This window comes from Ipomoea nil, unplaced genomic scaffold, assembly GCF_001879475.1.
Source record: "Ipomoea nil cultivar Tokyo-kokei standard unplaced genomic scaffold, Asagao_1.1 scaffold2647, whole genome shotgun sequence".
Classification (NCBI taxonomy): Eukaryota; Viridiplantae; Streptophyta; class Magnoliopsida; order Solanales; family Convolvulaceae; genus Ipomoea; species Ipomoea nil.
The window spans coordinates 1,859,392-1,879,042 of record NW_017619075.1 but is presented as its reverse complement, the minus strand read 5'-3'; the positions used below and the strand labels follow the sequence as shown (position 1 = coordinate 1,879,042).

Here is a 19,651-nt window from a genome sequence, read left to right as displayed (position 1 = left end):
ACACACACACACACACACAAGACTAAGTTCTAGTCCGGCCAGACATTAACGTGAGGTCAGTAGTACTGTGCAGAACCCGTCCAACCCACACCACCCGAGACCCGACAACGCACACGGAGGGGATATCTGAATCCGAGAAGCAACTCGCGCCATTGGTTCATCCAATTTCTATTTAATAGGCAATCGGGTAGGGTTGGATAAAACGCCACACAATCCGTCCAAAAACCCTGATATTATATATAAATTATACATGTATATATACAATACGACATCATATGGTAATTATATATATTTACATATAAAGAAGGGCATTTGGTCTAGTGGTATGATTCTCGCTTAGGGTGAGAGAGGTCCCGAGTTCAATTCTCGGCATGCCCCATCAGTATTTGATTACCTCTGATGAGCACCCAAGAACGAAAGATCTAATGGACTAGCTCGAATTACTAAAGGCCATTCTTTATTTCAATGGTAATGTGGAAAAATAAGTTCATATTTACTATTTCAAAATAAAATACTTTTTTATGAAATAAATATTTAGAAATAAAAAATTTATTATAATTATTATATCATAGGGTAAATATATTAATTATTTTTAGTTGGATTTTGATAATAGATGTTTAGATTGATTGAATAATAAATACGTTTGTATTAATTAGTGTATATGCAATAGTTTAATACCATTGAGCGTTTTGAATGTTAATTTGAAAATGTAAAATGTTTAGTTAAGCCTGCTAGATAAGCCTAAAAGCTTGAGGTTTTAGGATTAGCGCCAAGAAATTTAAATCCTAATAATAAAAAAAAAAAGGAAAGAAAAGAAAAAAACCTTGATCGAAAAGCTTGTAAGCATAATAGGGCTATCCCGAAACTAAAAGAGTTGGCCCAATTGACAGTACTAGTCGTATCATCATATTTGTAATTCACTCAGACACAACTCAACTACTTAAACAATTCAAAAGAAGTTTGAATATTACCGAATTAAACACAAAAAAAAAAAAAAAACATAATGCCACCGTGCGTTTTGTTTTTTTTTTTTAAAGATATCTCTATTATGGACCCTTATCTAGACTGAATCAATGAATGAGATTAAACCCTATATTTCACCTCTCCTATACACACACACACACACACACACGGCTAAGTTCTAGTGCGGCCAGACCATAACGTGAGGTCAGTAGGGCAGTGCAGAACCCGTCCAATCCACACCACTCGAGACCCGACAACGCACACGGAGGGGATATCTGAATCCGAGAAGCAACTCACGCCATTGGTTCAACCAATTTCGATTTAATAGGCAATCGGGTAGGGTTGGGTAAAACGCCACCCAATCCGTCAGAAAACCACGAAATTATATATAAATTATATATGTATATATACAATACGACGTGATATGGTAATTATATATATTTATATATAAAGAAGGGCATTTGGTCTAGTGGTATGATTCTCGCTTAGGGTGCGAGAGGTCCCGAGTTCAATTCTCGGAATGCCCCATCAGTATTTGATTACCTCCATGAGCACCCACGAACGAAAGATCTAATGGACTAGCTCGAATCACTAAAGGCTATTCTTTAATTCAATGGTAATGTGGAAAAATAAGTTCATATTTACTATTTCAAAATAAAATACTTTTTTATGAAATAAATATTTAGAAATAAAAAATTTTATATAATTATTATATCATAGGGTAAATATATTAATTATTTTTAGTTGGATTTTAATAATAGATGTTTAGATTGATTGAATAATAAATACGTTTGTATTAATTAGTGTATATGCAATAGTTTAATACCATTGAACGTTTTGAATGTTAATTTGAAAATGTAAAATGTTTAGTTAAGCCTGCTAGATAAGCCTAAAAGCTTGAGGTTTTAGGATTAGCGCCAAGAAATTTAAATCCTAATAATAAAAAAATAAAAAAAGGAAAGAAAAGAAAAAAACCTTGATCGAAAAGCTTGTAAGCATAATAGGGCTATCCCGAAACTAAACGAGTTGGCCCAATTGATAGTACTAGTCGTATCATCATATTTGTAATTCACTCAGACACAACTCAACTACTTAAACAATTGAAAAGAAGTTTGAATATTACCGAATTAAACACAAAAAAAAAAAAAAACATAATGCCACCGTGCGTTTTGTTTTTTTTTTTTTTAAGATATCTCTATTATGGACCCTTATTTAGACTGAATCAATGAATGAGATTAAACCCTATATTTCACCTATGGAAACATCTGCTCATGATCCCTCTCCTATACACACACACACACACACACACACACGGCTAAGTTCTAGTGCGGCCAGACCTTAACGTAAGGTCAGTAGGGCTGTGCAGAACCCGTCCAACCCACACCACTCGAGACCCGACAACGCACACCCGTCCAAAGAAGTTTGAATACTACCGAATTAAACACACAAAAAAAAAAAAAAAAAAAAAAACATAAAGCCACCGTGCGTTTTGGTTTTTTTTTTTTTTTAAAAAGATATCTCTATTATGGACCCTTATCTAGACTTAATCAATGGATGAGATTAAACCCTATATTTCACCTATGGAAACATCTGCTCATGATCCCTCTCCTATACACACACACACACACACACACACACACACCCGGCAAAGTTCTAGTGCGGCCAGACCTTAACATGAGGTCAGTAGGGCTGTGCATAACCCGTCCAAACCCACACCACCCGAGACCCGACAACGCACACGGAGGGTATATCTGAATCCGAGAAGCAACTCGCGCCATTGGTTCAACCAATTTCAATTTAATAGGCAATCGGGTAAGGTTGGGTAAAACGCCACCCAATCCGTCCGAAAAACCCGAAATTATATATGTATATACACAATACGACGTGATATAGTAATTATATATATTTATATATGAAGAAGGGCATTTGGTCTAGTGGTATGATTCTCGCTTAGGGTGCGAGAGGTCCCGAGTTCAATTCTCGGAATGCCCCATCAGTATTTTATTACCTCCATGAGCACCCTCGAACGAAAGATCTAATGGACTAGCTCGAATCACTAAAGGCCATTCTTTAATTCAATGGTAATGTGGAAAAATAAGTTCATATTTACTATTCCAAAATAAAATACTTTTTTATGAAATAAATATTTAGAAATAAAAAATTTATTATAATTATTATATCATAGGGTAAATATATTAATAATTTTTAGTTGGATTTTAATAATAGATGTTTAGATTGATTGAATAATAAATACGTTTGTATTAATTAGTGTATATGCAATAGTTTAATACCATTGAACGTTTTGAATGTTAATTTGAAAATGTAAAATGTTTACTTAAGCCTGCTAGATAAGCCTAAAAGCTTGAGGTTTTAGGATTAGCGCCAAGAAATTTAAATCCTAATAATTAAAAAAAAAAGGGAAAGAAAAGAAAAAAAAAACCTTGATCAAAAAGCTTGAAAGCATAATAGGGCTATCCCGAAACTAAACGTGTTGGCCCAATTGACAGTACTAGTCATATCATCATATTTGTAATTCACTCAGACACAACTCAACTACATAAACAATTCAAAAGAAGTTTTAATTTTACCTAATTAAAACCAAAAAAAAAAAAAAAAAAAACATAATGCCTCCGTGCGTTTCTTTTTTTTTTTTTTTTTTAAAAAGATATATCTATTCTGGACCCTTATCTAGACTGAATCAATGAATGAGATTAAACAATATATTTCACCTAAGGAAACATCTCCTCATGATCCCTCTCCAATACACACACACACACACACACACACACACACACACACACACACACACACACACACACACACACACACACACACACACACACACACACACAAGACTAAGTTCTAGTCCGGCCAGACATTAACGTGAGGTCAGTAGTACTGTGCAGAACCCGTCCAACCCACACCACCCGAGACCCGACAACGCACACGGAGGGGATATCTGAATCCGAGAAGCAATTCGCGCCATTGGTTCATCCAATTTCTATTTAATAGGCAATCAGGTAGGGTTGGATAAAACGCCACACAATCCGTCCAAAAACCCTGAAATTATATATAAATTATACATGTATATATACAATACGACATCTTATGGTAATTATATATATTTACATATAAAGAAGGGAATTTGGTCTAGTGGTATGATTCTCGCTTAGGGTGAGAGAGGTCCCGAGTTCAATTCTCGGCATGCCCCATCAGTATTTGATTACCTCCGATGAGCACCCAAGAACGAAAGATCTAAAGGACTAGCTCGAATTACTAAAGGCCATTCTTTATTTCAATGGTAATGTGGAAAAATAAGTTCATATTTACTATTTCAAAATAAAATACTTTTTTATGAAATAAATATTTAGAAATAAAAAATTTAATATAATTATTATATCATAGGGTAAATATATTAATTATTTTTAGTTGGATTTTAATAATAGATGTTTAGATTGATTGAATAATAAATACGTTTGTATTAATTAGTGTATATGCAATAGTTTAATACCATTGAACGTTTTGAATGTTAATTTGAAAATGTAAAATGTTTAGTTAAGCCTGCTAGATAAGCCTAAAAGCTTGAGGTTTTAGGATTAGCGCCAAGAAATTTAAATCCTAATAATAAAAAAAAAAAGAAAGAAAAAAAAAAAAAAAAACCTTGATCTAAAAGCTTGAGAGCATAATAGGGCTATCCCGAAACTAAACGAGTTGGCCCAATTGACAGTTATAGTCATATCATCATATTTGTAATTCACTCAGACACAACTCAACTACTTAAAAAATTCAAAAGAAGTTTGAATACTACCGAATTAAACACACAAAAAAAAAAAAAAAAAAAAAAAAAAAAAAAAAAAAAAAAAAAAAACATAAAGCCACCGTGCGTTTTGTTTTTTTTTTTTTTTAAAAGATATCTCTATTATGGACCCTTATCTAGACTTAATCAATGGATGAGATTAAACCCTATATTTCACATATGGAAACATCTGCTCATGATCCCTCTCCTATACACACACACACACACACACACACACACACACACACACACGGCTAAGTTCTAGTGCGGCCAGACCATAACATGAGGTCAGTAGGGCTGTGCATAACCCGTCCAAACCCACACCACCCGAGACCCGACAACGCACACGGAGGGTATATCTAAATCCGAGAAGCAACTCGCGCCATTGGTTCAACCAATTTCGATTTAATAGGCAATCGGGTAAGGTTGGGTAAAACGCCACCCAATCCGTCTGAAAAAACCCGAAATTATATATAAATTATATATGTATATATACAATACGACGTGATATGGTAATTATATATATTTATATATGAAGAAGGGCATTTGGTCTAGTGGTATGATTCTCGCTTAGGGTGCGAGAGGTCCCGAGTTCAATTCTCGGAATGCCCCACCAGTATTTTATTTCCTCCATGAGCACCCACGAACGAAAGATCTAATGGACTAGCTCGAATCACTAAAGGCCATTCTTTAATTCAATGGTAATGTGGAAAAATAAGTTCATATTTACTATTCCAAAATAAAATACTTTTTTATGAAATAAATATTTAGAAATAAAAAATTTATTATAATTATTATATCATAGGGTAAATATATTAATAATTTTTAGTTGGATTTTAATAATAGATGTTTAGATTGATTGAATAATAAATACGTTTGTATTAATTAGTGTATATGCAATAGTTTAATACCATTGAACGTTTTGAATGTTAATTTGAAAATGTAAAATGTTTACTTTTTTTTTTTGAATGCATGTAAAATGTTTACTTAAGCCTGCTAGATAAGCCTAAAAGCTTGAGGTTTTAGGATTAGCGCCAAGAAATTTAAATCCTAATAATTATAAAAAAAAAAAAGGAAAGAAAAGAAAAAAAAACATTGATCAAAAAGCTTGAAAGCATAATAAGGCTATCCCGAAACTAAATGAGTTGGCCCAATTGACAGTACTAGTCATATCATCATATTTGTAATTCACTCAGACACAACTCAACTACTTAAAAAATTCAAAAGAAGTTTGAATACTACCGAATTAAACACACAAAAAAAAAAAAAAAAAAAAAAAACATAATGCCACCGTGCGTTTTGTTTTTGTTTTTTTTTTTTTTAAAGATATCTCTATTATGGACCCTTATCTAGACTGAATCAATGGATGAGATTAAACCCTATATTTCACCTATGGAAACATCTGCTCAAGATCCCTCTCCTATATACACACACACACACACACGGCTAAGTTCTAGTGCGGCCAGACCTTAACATGAGGTCAGTAGGGCTGTGCATAACCCGTCCAAACCCACACCACCCGAGACCCGACAACGCACACGGAGGGTATATCTGAATCCGAGAAGCAACTCGCGCCATTGGTTCAACCAATTTCGTTTTAATAGGCAATCGGGTAGGGTTGGGTAAAACGCCACCCAATCCGTCCGAAAACCCCGAAATTATATATAAATTATATATGTATATATACAATACGACGTGATATGGTAATTATATATATTTATATATAAAGAAGGGCGTTTGGTCTAGTGGTATGATTCTCGCTTAGGGTGCGAAAGGTCCCGAGTTCAATTCTCGGAATGCCCCATTAGTATTTGATTACCTCCATGAGCACCCACGAACGAAAGATCTAATGGACTATTTCGAATCACTAAAGGCCATTCTTTAATTCAACGGTAATGTGGAAAAATAAGTTCATATTTACTATTCCAAAATAAAATACTTTTTTATGAAATAAATATTTAGAAATAAAAAAATTATTATAATTATTATATCATAGGGAAAATATATTAATTATTTTTAGTTGGACTTTAATAATAGATGTTTAGATTGATTGAATAATAAATACGTTTGTATTAATTAGTGTATATGCAATAGTTTAATACCATTGAACGTTTTGAATGTTAATTTGAAAATGTAAAATGTTTAGTTAAGCCTGCTAGATAAGCCTAAAAGCTTGAGGTTTTAGGATTAGCGCCAAGAAATTTAAATCCTAATAATAAAAAAATAAAAAAAGGAAAGAAAAGAAAAAAACCTTGATCGAAAAGCTTGTAAGCATAATAGGGCTATCCCGAAACTAAACGAGTTGGCCCAATTGACAGTACTAGTTGTATCATCATATTTGTAATTCACTCAGACACAACTCTACTACTTAAACAATTCAAAAGAAGTTTGAATATTACCGAATTAAACACAAAAAAAAAAAAAAAAAAAAAACATATGGACCCTTATTTAGACTGGATCAATGAATGAGATTAAACCCTATATTTCACCTATGGAAACATCTGCTCATGATCCCTCTCCTATACACACACACACACACACACACACACACACACACGGCTAAGTTCTAGTGCGGCCAGACCTTAACGTAAGGTCAGTAGGGCTGTGCAGAACCCGTCCAACCCACACCACTCGAGACCCGACAATGCACACGGAGGGGATATCTGAATCCGAGAAGCAACTCACGCCATTGGTTCAACCAATTTCGATTTAATAGGCAATCGGGTAGGGTTGGGTAAAACGCCACCCAATCCGTCAGAAAACCCCGAAATTATATATAAATTATATATGTATATATACAATACGACGTGATATGGTAATTATATATATTTATATATAAAGAAGGGCATTTGGTCTAGTGGTATGATTCTCGCATAGGGTGCGAGAGGTCCCGAGTTCAATTCTCGGAATGCCCCATCAGTATTTGATTACCTCCATGAGCACCCACGAACGAAAGATCTAATGGATTAGCTCGAATCACTAAAGGTTATTCTTTAATTCAATGGTAATGTGGAAAAATAAGTTCATATTTACTATTTCAAAATAAAATACTTTTTTATGAAATAAATATTTAGAAATAAAAATTTTTATATAATTATTATATCATAGGGTAAATATATTAATTATTTTTAGTTGGATTTTAATAATAGATGTTTAGATTGATTGAATAATAAATACGTTTGTATTAATTAGTGTATATGCAATAGTTTAATACCATTGAACGTTTTGAATGTTAATTTGAAAATGTAAAATGTTTAGTTAAGCCTGCTAGATAAGCCTAAAAGCTTGAGGTTTTAGGATTAGCGCCAAGAAATTTAAATCCTAATAATAAAAAAAAAAAAGGAAAGAAAAAAAAAAGCTTGATCTAAAAGCTTGAGAGCATAATAGGGCTATCCCGAAACTAAACGAGTTGGCCCAATTGACAGTTATAGTCATATCATCATATTTGTAATTCACTCAGACACAACTCAACTACTTAAAAAATTCAAAAGAAGTTTGAATACTACCGAATTAAACACACACACAAAAAAAAAAAAAAAAAAAAAAAAAAAAAAAAAAAAAAAAAAAAAAAAAAAACATAAAGCCACCGTGCGTTTTGGTTTTTTTTTTTTTTTTTTTTAAAAGATATCTCTATTATGGACCCTTATCTAGACTTAATCAATGGATGAGATTAAACCCTATATTTCACCTATGGAAACATCTGCTCATGATCCCTCTCCTATACACACACACACACACACACACACACACACACACGGCTAAGTTCTAGTGCGGCCAGACCTTAACGTAAGGTCAGTAGGGCTGTGCATAACCCGTCCAAACCCACACCACCCGAGACCCGACAACGCACACGGAGGGTATATCTGAATCCGAGAAGCAACTCGCGCCATTGGTTCAACCAATTTCAATTTAATAGGCAATCGGGTAAGGTTGGGTAAAACGCCACCCAATCCGTCCGAAAAACCCGAAATTATATATGTATATACACAATACGACGTGATATGGTAATTATATATATTTATATATGAAGAAGGGCATTTGGTCTAGTGGTATGATTCTCGCTTAGGGTGCGAGAGGTCCCGAGTTCAATTCTCGGAATGCCCCATCAGTATTTTATTACCTCCATGAGCACCCTCGAACGAAAGATCTAATGGACTAGCTCGAATCACTAAAGGCCATTCTTTAATTCAATGGTAATGTGGAAAAATAAGTTCATATTTACTATTCCAAAATAAAATACTTTTTTATGAAATAAATATTTAGAAATAAAAAATTTATTATAATTATTATATCATAGGGTAAATATATTAATAATTTTTAGTTGGATTTTAATAATAGATGTTTAGATTGATTGAATAATAAATACGTTTGTATTAATTAGTGTATATGCAATAGTTTAATACCATTGAACGTTTTGAATGTTAATTTGAAAATGTAAAATGTTTACTTAAGCCTGCTAGATAAGCCTAAAAGCTTGAGGTTTTAGGATTAGCGCCAAGAAATTTAAATCCTAATAATTAAAAAAAAAAAGGGAAAGAAAAGAAAAAAAAAAACCTTGATCAAAAAGCTTGAAAGCATAATAGGGCTATCCCGAAACTAAACGTGTTGGCCCAATTGACAGTACTAGTCATATCATCATATTTGTAATTCACTCAGACACAACTCAACTACATAAACAATTCAAAAGAAGTTTTAATTTTACCTAATTAAAACCAAAAAAAAAAAAAAAAAAAAAAAAAAAAAAACATAATGCCTCCGTGCGTTTCTTTTTTTTTTTTTTTTTAAAAAGATATATCTATTCTGGACCCTTATCTAGACTGAATCAATGAATGAGATTAAACCATATATTTCACCTAAGGAAACATCTCCTCATGATCCCTCTCCAATACACACACACACACACACACACACACACACACACACACACACACACACACACACACACAAGACTAAGTTCTAGTCCGGCCAGACATTAACGTGAGGTCAGTAGTACTGTGCAGAACCCGTCCAACCCACACCACCCGAGACCCGACAACGCACACGGAGGGGATATCTGAATCCGAGAAGCAATTCGCGCCATTGGTTCATCCAATTTCTATTTAATAGGCAATCGGGTAGGGTTGGATAAAACGCCACACAATCCGTCCAAAAACCCTGAAATTATATATAAATTATACATGTATATATACAATACGACATCTTATGGTAATTATATATATTTACATATAAAGAAGGGCATTTGGTCTAGTGGTATGATTCTCGCTTAGGGTGAGAGAGGTCCCGAGTTCAATTCTTGGCATGCCCCATCAGTATTTGATTACCTCCGATGAGCACCCAAGAACGAAAGATCTAAAGGACTAGCTCGAATTACTAAAGGCCATTCTTTATTTCAATGGTAATGTGGAAAAATAAGTTCATATTTACTATTCCAAAATAAAATACTTTTTTATGAAATAAATATTTAGAAATAAAAAATTTAATATAATTATTATATCATAGGGTAAATATATTAATTATTTTTAGTTGGATTTTAATAATAGATGTTTAGATTGATTGAATAATAAATACGTTTGTATTAATTAGTGTATATGCAATAGTTTAATACCATTGAACGTTTTGAATGTTAATTTGAAAATGTAAAATGTTTAGTTAAGCCTGCTAGATAAGCCTAAAAGCTTGAGGTTTTAGGATTAGCGCCAAGAAATTTAAATCCTAATAATAAAAAAAAAAAAGAAAGAAAAAAAAAAAAAACCTTGATCTAAAAGCTTGAGAGCATAATAGGGCTATCCCGAAACTAAACGAGTTGGCCCAATTGACAGTTATAGTCATATCATCATATTTGTAATTCACTCAGACACAACTCAACTACTTAAAAAATTCAAAAGAAGTTTGAATACTACCGAATTAAACACACACACAAAAAAAAAAAAAAAAAAAAAAAAAAAAAAAAAAAAAACATAAAGCCACCGTGCGTTTTGTTTTTTTTTTTTTTAAAAAGATATCTCTATTATGGACCCTTATCTAGACTTAATCAATGGATGAGATTAAACCCTATATTTCACCTATGGAAACATCTGCTCATGATCCCTCTCCTATACACACACACACACACACACACACACACACACACACACACACACGGCTAAGTTCTAGTGCGGCCAGACCTTAACATGAGGTCAGTAGGGCTGTGCATAACCCGTCCAAACCCACACCACCCGAGACCCGACAACGCACACGGAGGGTATATCTAAATCCGAGAAGCAACTCGCGCCATTGGTTCAACCAATTTCGATTTAATAGGCAATCGGGTAAGGTTGGGTAAAACGCCACCAAATTCGTCTGAAAAACCCGAAATTATATATAAATTATATATGTATATATACAATACGACGTGATATGGTAATTATATATATTTATATATGAAGAAGGGCATTTGGTCTAGTGGTATGATTCTCGCTTAGGGTGCGAGAGGTCCCGAGTTCAATTCTCAGAATGCCCCACCAGTATTTTATTTCCTCCATGAGCACCCACGAACGAAAGATCTAATGGACTAGCTCGAATCACTAAAGGCCATTCTTTAATTCAATGGTAATGTGGAAAAATAAGTTCATATTTACTATTCCAAAATAAAATACTTTTTTATGAAATAAATATTTAGAAATAAAAAATTTATTATAATTATTATATCATAGGGTAAATATATTAATAATTTTTAGTTGGATTTTAATAATAGATGTTTAGATTGATTGAATAATAAATACGTTTGTATTTATTAGTGTATATGCAATAGTTTAATACCATTGAACGTTTTGAATGTTAATTTGAAAATGTAAAATGTTTACTTAAGCCTGCTAGATAAGCCTAAAAGCTTGAGGTTTTAGGATTAGCGCCAAGAAATTTAAATCCTAATAATTGAAAAAAAAAAAGGGAAAGAAAAGAAAAAAAAACCTTGACCAAAAAGCTTGAAAGCATAATAGGGCTATCCCGAAACTAAATGAGTTGGCCCAATTGACAGTACTAGTCATATCATCATATTTGTAATTCACTCAGACACAACTCAACTACTTAAAAAATTCAAAAGAAGTTTGAATACTACCGAATTAAACACACACAAAAAAAACATAAAGCCACCGTGCGTTTTGTTTTTGTTTTTTTTTTTTTTTAAAGATATCTCTATTATGGACCCTTATCTAGACTGAATCAATGGATGAGATTAAACCCTATATTTCACCTATGGAAACATCTGCTCAAGATCCCTCTCCTATACACACACACACACACACACGGCTAAGTTCTAGTGCGGCCATACCTTAACATGAGGTCAGTAGGGCTGTGCATAACCCGTCCAAACCCACACCACCCGAGACCCGACAACGCACACGGAGGGTATATCTGAATCCGAGAAGCAACTCGCGCCATTGGTTCAACCAATTTCGTTTTAATAGGCAATCGGGTAGGGTTGGGTAAAACGCCACCCAATCCGTCCGAAAACCCCGAAATTATATATAAATTATATATGTATATATACAATACGACGTGATATGGTAATTATATATATTTATATATAAAGAAGGGCATTTGGTCTAGTGGTATGATTCTCGCTTAGGGTGCGAGAGGTCCCGAGTTCAATTCTCGGAATGCCCCATCAGTATTTGATTACCTCCATGAGCACCCATGAACGAAAGATCTAATGGACTAGCTCGAATCACTAAAGGCCATTCTTTAATTCAACGGTAATGTGGAAAAATAAGTTCATATTTACTATTCCAAAATAAAATACTTTTTTATGAAATAAATATTTAGAAATAAAAAAATTATTATAATTATTATATCATAGGGAAAATATATTAATTATTTTTAGTTGGACTTTAATAATAGATGTTTAGATTGATTGAATAATAAATACGTTTGTATTAATTAGTGTATATGCAATAGTTTAATACCATTGAACGTTTTGAATGTTAATTTGAAAATGTAAAATGTTTAGTTAAGGCTGCTAGATATGTCTAAAAGCTTGAGGTTTTAGGATTAGCGCCAAGAAATTTAAATCCTAATAATAAAAAAAAAAAAAAAAGGAAAGAAAAGAAAAAAACCTTGATCGAAAAGCTTGTAAGCATAATAGGGCTATCCCGAAACTAAACGAGTTGGCCCAATTGACAGTACTAGTCGTATCATCATATTTGTAATTCACTCAGACACAACTCAACTACTTAAACAATTCAAAAGAAGTTTGAATATTACCGAATTCAACACAAAAAAAAAAAAAAAAAAAAAAAAAACATAATGCCACCGTGCGTTTTGTTTTTTTTTTTTAAAGATATCTCTATTATGGACCCTAATCTAGACTGAATCAATGAATGAGATTAAACCTTATATTTCACCTATGGAAACATCTACTCATGATCCCTCTCCTATACACACACACACACACACGGCTAAGTTCTAGTGCGGCCAGACCTTAACGTGAGGTCAGTAGGGCTGTGCAGAACCCGTCCAACCCACACCACTCGAGACCCGACAACGCACACGGAGGGGATATCTGAATCCGAGAAGCAACTCACGCCATTGGTTCAACCAATTTCGATTTAATAGGCAATCGGGTAGGGTTGGGTAAAACGCCACCCAATCCGTCCGAAAACCCCGAAATTATATATAAATTATATATGTATATATACAATACGACGTGATATGGTAATTATATATATTTATATATCAAGAAGGGCATTTGGTCTTGTGGTATGATTCTCGCTTAGGGTGCGAGAGGTCCCGAGTTCAATTCTAGGAATGCCCCATTAGTATTTGATTACCTCCGATGAGCACCCACGAATGAACGATCAAATGGACTAGCTCGAATCACTAAAGGCCATTCTTTAATTCAATGGTAATGTGGAAAAATAAGTTCATATTTACAATTTCAAAATAAAATACTTTTTTTTTGAAATAAATATTTAGAAATAAAAAATTTATTATAATTATTATATCATAGGGTAAATATATTAATTATTTTTAGTTGGATTTTGATAATAGATGTTTAGATTGATTGAATAATAAATACGTTTGTATTAATTAGTGTATATGCAATAGTTTAATACCATTGAGCGTTTTGAATGTTAATTTGAAAATGTAAAATGTTTTGTTAAGCCTGCTAGATAAGCCTAAAAGCTTGAGGTTTTAGGATTAGCGCCAAGAAATTTAAATCGTAATAATAAAATTAAAAAAAAAAGGGAAAAAAAAGAAAAAAACCTTGATCGAAAAGCTTCAAAGCATAATACGGCTATCCCGAAACTAAACGAGTTGGCCTAATTGACAGTACTAGTCGTATCATCATGTTTTTAATTCACTCAGACACAACTCAACTACTTAAACAATTCAAAAGAAGTTTGAATATTACCGAATTAAACACAGAAAAAAAAAAAAAAACATAATGCCACCGTGCGTTTTGTTTTTTTTTTTTTAAAGATATCTCTATTATGGACCCTTATCTAGACTGAATCAATGAATGAGATTAAACCCTATATTTCACCTCTCCTATACACACACACACACACACACACGGCTAAGTTCTAGTGCGGCTAGACCATAACGTGAGGTCAGTAGGGCAGTGCAGAACCCGTCCAATCCACACCACTCGAGACCCGACAACGCACACGGAGGGTATATCTGAATCCGAGAAGCAACTCGCGCCATTGGTTCAACCAATTTCGATTTAATAGGCAATCGGGTAGGGTTGGGTAAAACGCCACCCAATCCGTCCGAAAACCCCAAATTTATATATAAATTATATATGTATATATACAATACGACGTCATATGGAAATTATATATATTTATATATAAAGAAGGGCATTTGGTCTAGTGGTATGATTCTCGCTTAGGGTGCGAGAGGTCCCGAGTTCAATTCTCGAAATGCCCCATTAGTATTTGATTACCTCCATGAGCACCCATGAACGAAAGATCTAATGGACTAGCTCGAATCACTAAAGGCCATTCTTTATTTCAATGGTAATGTGGAAAAATAAGTTCATATTTACTATTCTAAAATAAAATACTTTTTTACGAAATAAATATTTAGAAATAAAAAATTTATTATAATTATTATATTATAGGGTAAATATATTAATTATTTTTAGTTGGATTTTAATAATAGATGTTTAGATTGATTGAATAATAAATACGTTTGTATTAATTAGTGTATATGCAATAGTTTAATACCATTGAACGTTTTGAATGTTAATTTGAAAATGTAAAATGTTTAGTTAAGCCTGCTAGATAAGCCTAAAAGCTTGAGGTTTTAGGATTAGCGGCAAGAAATTTAAATCCTAATAATAAAAAAAAAAGGGAAAGAAAAGAAAAAAAACCTTGATCGAAAAGCTTGAAAGCATAATAGGGCTATCCCGAAACTAAACGAGTTGGCCCAATTGACAGTACTAGTCGTATCATCATATTTGTAATTCACTCAGACACAACTCAACTACTTAAAAAATTCAAAAGAAGTTTGAATACTACCGAATTAAACACACACACACAAAAAAAAAATAAAAAATAAAAAAATAAAAAAATAAAAAAAAAAACATAAAGCCACCGTGCGTTTTGTTTTGTTTTTTTTTTTAAAGATATCTCTATTATGGACCCTTATCTAGACTGAATCAATGGATGAGATTAAACCCTATATTTCACCTATGGAAACATCTGCTCATGATCCCTCTCCTATATACACACACACACACACACGGCTAAGTTCTAGTGCGGCCAGACCTTAACATGAGGTCAGTAGGGCTGTGCATAACCCGTCCAAACCCACACCACCCGAGACCCGACAACGCACACGGAGGGTATATCTGAATCCGAGAAGCAACTCGCGCCATTGGTTCAACCAATTTTGATTTAATAGGCAATCGGGTAGGGTTGGGTAAAACGCCACCCAATCCGTCCGAAAACCCTGAAATTATATATAAATTATATATGTATATATACAATACGACGTGATATGGTAATTATATATATTTATATATAAAGAAGGGCATTTGGTCTAGTGGTATGATTCTCGCTTAGGGTGCGAGAGGTCCCGAGTTCAATTCTCGGAATGCCCCATTAGTATTTGATTACCTCCATGAGCACCCATGAACGAAAGATCTTATGGACTAGCTCGAATCACTAAAGGCCATTCTTTATTTCAATGGTAATGTGGAAAATAAGTTCATATTTACTATTCCAAAATAAAATACTTTTTTATGAAATAAATATTTAGAAATAAAAAATTTATTAAAATTATTATATCGTAGGGTAAATATATTAATTATTTTTAGTTGGATTTTGATAATAGATGTTTAGATTGATTGAATAATATATACGGTTGTATTAATTAGTGTATATGCAATAGTTTAATACCATTTAACGTTTTGAATGTTAATTTGAAAATGTAAAATGTTTAGTTAAGCCGGCTAGATAAGCCTAAAAGCTTGAAAGAAAAGAAAAAAACCTTGATCGAAAAGCTTGAAAGTATAATAGGGCTATCCCGAAACTAAACGAGTTGGCCCAATTGACAGTACTAGTCGTATCATCATATTTGTAATTCACTCAGGACACAACTCAACTATTTAAACAATTCAAAAGAAGTTTGAATATTACCGAATTAAACTCACACACACACACACACACACACACACACACACACACACACACACACACACACAAAAACAAAAAAAAACATAATGCCACCCTGTGTTTTTGTTTTAAAGATATCTCTATTCTGGACCCTTATCTATACTGAATCAATGGATGAGATTAAACCCATTAGTTATGATGTGCAACCGAATGCACCATGCATGGTGTATACGATGCAAAACGACGTCGTTTTGACTAAAAACGCGCGTCCCAATTAAAAAAAAAACTTTCAGGTTTGATTCTCGGCAATAGCATTATTGCGGATATATAGTTATGAATTTCTGGATATATAGTTATGAATTTATGGATATTTTGTTCATTCATTGTGGATATTTAGTTCAATCATTGTGGATATTTAGTTCATTCATTATAGATATTTATTTCATTCATTCACTGTTGATATATAGTTATGAATTTATGGATATATAGTTATGAATTTCTGGATATATAGTTATGAATTTCTGGATATTTAGTTCATTCATTGTGGATATTTAGTTCAATCATTGTGGATATTTAGTTAATTCAATGTGGATATTTAGTTCATTCATTCACTGTAGATATATAGTTATGAATTTATGGATATATAGTTATGAATTTATGGATATATATAAATGCTATTGTCGAGAATCGAACCTAATTTCTTTTTTAAGTGGGACGCGCATTTTATAAGCAAAACGACGTCGTTTTTGCATCCGTATGCACCATGCATGGTGCATACGGATGCACAACATAATTTGCTGATTAAACCCTATATTTCACCTAAGGAAACATCTGCTCTTGATCCCTCTCCTACACACACACACACACACACACACACACACACACACACACACACACACACACACACACACGACTAAGTTCAAGTGCGGCCAGACCTTAACGTGCGGTCAGTAGGACTGGGCAGAACCCGTCCAACCCACACCACCCGAGCCCGACAACGCATACAGAGGGGATATCTGAATCCGAGAAGCAACTCGCGCCATTGGTTCAACCAATTCAGATTTAATAGGAAATCGGGTAGGGTTGGGTAAAACGCCACCCAATCCGTCTGAAAACCCCGAAATTATATATACATTATATATGTATATATACAATACGACGTCATATAGGAATTATATATATTTATATATAAAGAAGGGCATTTGGTCTAGTGGTATGATTCTCGCTTAGGGTGTGAGAGGTCCCGAGTTCAATTCTCGGAATGCCCCATCGGTATTTGATTGCCTTTGAAAGATCTAATGGACTAGCTCAAATCACTAAAGGTTATTCTTTGTTTCAATGGTAATGTGGAAAACTAAGTTCATATTTACTATTTGTATTAATAAATTTATTACAAAATAAAATATTTTTTTTGAAATAAATATTTAGAAATAAAAAATTTATTATAATTATTATATCATAGGGTAAATATATTAATTATTTTTAGTTGGATTTTGATAATAGATGTTTAGATTGATTGAATAATATATACGTTTGTATTAATTAGTGTAAATGCAATTGTTTATTACCATTGAACTTTTAGAATGTTAATTTGAAAATGTAAACTGTTTAGTTAAGCCTGCTAGATTAGCCTAAAAGCTTGAGGTTTTACGATTAGCGCCAAGAAATTTAAATCTTACTAAAAAAAAATAAATTGATCGAAAAGCTTGACAAAATAATAGGGCTAGCCCGAAACTAAACGAGTTGCCCAAATTTACATCAGTATTCGTATCATAATATTTGTAATTCACTCAGGACACAACTCAACTACTTAAACAATTCAAAAGAAGTTTTAATTTTACCTAATTAAAAAAAAAAAAAAAATCACATTGCCACCGTGCGTTTTTTTTTATCAAAAGATATCTCTATTCTAATCCCTTATCTAGACTGAATCAATAGATGAGATAAAACCCTATATTTCACCTAAGGAAACATCTGCTCATGATTCCTTTCCTACACACACACACACACACACACACACACACACACACACACACGACTAAGTTCTAGAGCGGCCAGACCTTAACGTGCGGTCAGTAGGGCTGTGCATAACTCGTCCAACCCACACCACCAAAGACCCGACAACGCACACAGAGGGGATATCTGAATCCGAGAAGCAACTCGCGTCATTGGTTCAAGCAATTCCGATTTAATAGGCAATCGGGTAGGTTGCGTAAAACGCCACCCAATCCGTCCGAAAACACCGAAATTATATATAAATTATATATGTATATATACAATACGACGTCATATGGGAAATATATATATATATTTATATATAAAGAAGGGCATTTGGTCTAGTGGTATGATTCTCGCTTAGGGTGCGAGAGGTCTCGAGTTCAATTCTTGGAATGCCCCATCATTATTTTATTACCTCCGATGAGCACCCAAGAACGAAAGATCTAATGGACTAGCTCAAATCACTAAAGGCTATTCTTTGTTTCAATGGTAATGTCGAAAAATAAGTTTGTATTTACTATTTGTAAATAAATTTATTACCAAATAAAATATTTTTTTATGAAATAAATATTTAGAAATAAAAAATTTATTATAATTATTATATCATAGTGTAAATATAATAAATATTTTTAGTTGGATTTTGATAATAGATGTTTAGATTGATTGAATAATATATACGTTTGTATTAATTAGTGTAAATGCAATAGTTTATTACCATTGAACGTTTTGAATGATAATTTGAAAATGTAAAATGTTTAGTTAAGCCTGCTAGATAAGCGTAAAAGCTTGAGGTTTTAGGATTAGCGCCAAGAAATTTAAATCATACTAATGAAAAAAAAAAAAAAAAAACTTGATCGAAAAGCTTGAAAGCATAATAGGGCTTTCCCGAAACTAAACGAGTTGGCCCAATTGACAGTAGTAGTCGTATCAACATATTTGTAATTCACTTAGGACACAACCCAACTACTTAAACAATTCAAAAGAAGTTTGAATATTTTCTGAATTAAAAACAAAAAAATAATAATAATAATGCCACCGTTCGTTTTTTTTTAAAAAAAAAGATATATCTATTCTGGACCCTTATCTATACTGAATCAATTGAAGAGATTAAACACTATATTTCACCTAAGGAAACATCTGCTCCTGATCCCTCTCCTATATACACACACACACACACACACACACACACACACACACACACACACGGCTAAGTTCTAGTGCGGCCAGATCTTAACGTGCGGTCAGTAGGGCTGTGCAGATTCCGTCGAACCCACACCACCGGAGACCCGAC

The 19,651-nt window shown here is 33.1% G+C and overlaps 14 non-coding genes across 14 annotated transcripts; all 14 read left to right on the top strand.

Annotated features, from left to right (window-relative positions):
- The first annotated feature begins 306 nt into the window (after positions 1-306).
- On the top strand, positions 307-378 carry TRNAP-AGG. The gene has a single exon. It is a non-coding gene; the product is annotated as a tRNA-Pro (tRNA).
- A 1,040-nt stretch (positions 379-1,418) lies between these two features.
- On the top strand, positions 1,419-1,490 carry TRNAP-AGG. The gene has a single exon. It is a non-coding gene; the product is annotated as a tRNA-Pro (tRNA).
- A 1,393-nt stretch (positions 1,491-2,883) lies between these two features.
- On the top strand, positions 2,884-2,955 carry TRNAP-AGG. Its single transcript has one exon. It is a non-coding gene; the product is annotated as a tRNA-Pro (tRNA).
- Positions 2,956-5,299: 2,344 nt separating this feature from the next.
- Positions 5,300-5,371, top strand: TRNAP-AGG. Its single transcript has one exon. It is a non-coding gene; the product is annotated as a tRNA-Pro (tRNA).
- A 1,119-nt stretch (positions 5,372-6,490) lies between these two features.
- TRNAP-AGG lies at positions 6,491-6,562 on the top strand. Its single transcript has one exon. It is a non-coding gene; the product is annotated as a tRNA-Pro (tRNA).
- Positions 6,563-7,602: 1,040 nt separating this feature from the next.
- Positions 7,603-7,674, top strand: TRNAP-AGG. Its single transcript has one exon. It is a non-coding gene; the product is annotated as a tRNA-Pro (tRNA).
- Positions 7,675-8,791: 1,117 nt separating this feature from the next.
- TRNAP-AGG lies at positions 8,792-8,863 on the top strand. The gene has a single exon. It is a non-coding gene; the product is annotated as a tRNA-Pro (tRNA).
- A 2,323-nt stretch (positions 8,864-11,186) lies between these two features.
- TRNAP-AGG lies at positions 11,187-11,258 on the top strand. Its single transcript has one exon. It is a non-coding gene; the product is annotated as a tRNA-Pro (tRNA).
- Positions 11,259-12,331: 1,073 nt separating this feature from the next.
- TRNAP-AGG lies at positions 12,332-12,403 on the top strand. The gene has a single exon. It is a non-coding gene; the product is annotated as a tRNA-Pro (tRNA).
- Positions 12,404-13,478: 1,075 nt separating this feature from the next.
- On the top strand, positions 13,479-13,550 carry TRNAP-AGG. The gene has a single exon. It is a non-coding gene; the product is annotated as a tRNA-Pro (tRNA).
- A 1,049-nt stretch (positions 13,551-14,599) lies between these two features.
- On the top strand, positions 14,600-14,671 carry TRNAP-AGG. The gene has a single exon. It is a non-coding gene; the product is annotated as a tRNA-Pro (tRNA).
- A 1,105-nt stretch (positions 14,672-15,776) lies between these two features.
- TRNAP-AGG lies at positions 15,777-15,848 on the top strand. Its single transcript has one exon. It is a non-coding gene; the product is annotated as a tRNA-Pro (tRNA).
- A 1,710-nt stretch (positions 15,849-17,558) lies between these two features.
- TRNAP-AGG lies at positions 17,559-17,630 on the top strand. The gene has a single exon. It is a non-coding gene; the product is annotated as a tRNA-Pro (tRNA).
- A 1,057-nt stretch (positions 17,631-18,687) lies between these two features.
- On the top strand, positions 18,688-18,759 carry TRNAP-AGG. Its single transcript has one exon. It is a non-coding gene; the product is annotated as a tRNA-Pro (tRNA).
- The last annotated feature ends 892 nt before the right edge of the window (positions 18,760-19,651 follow it).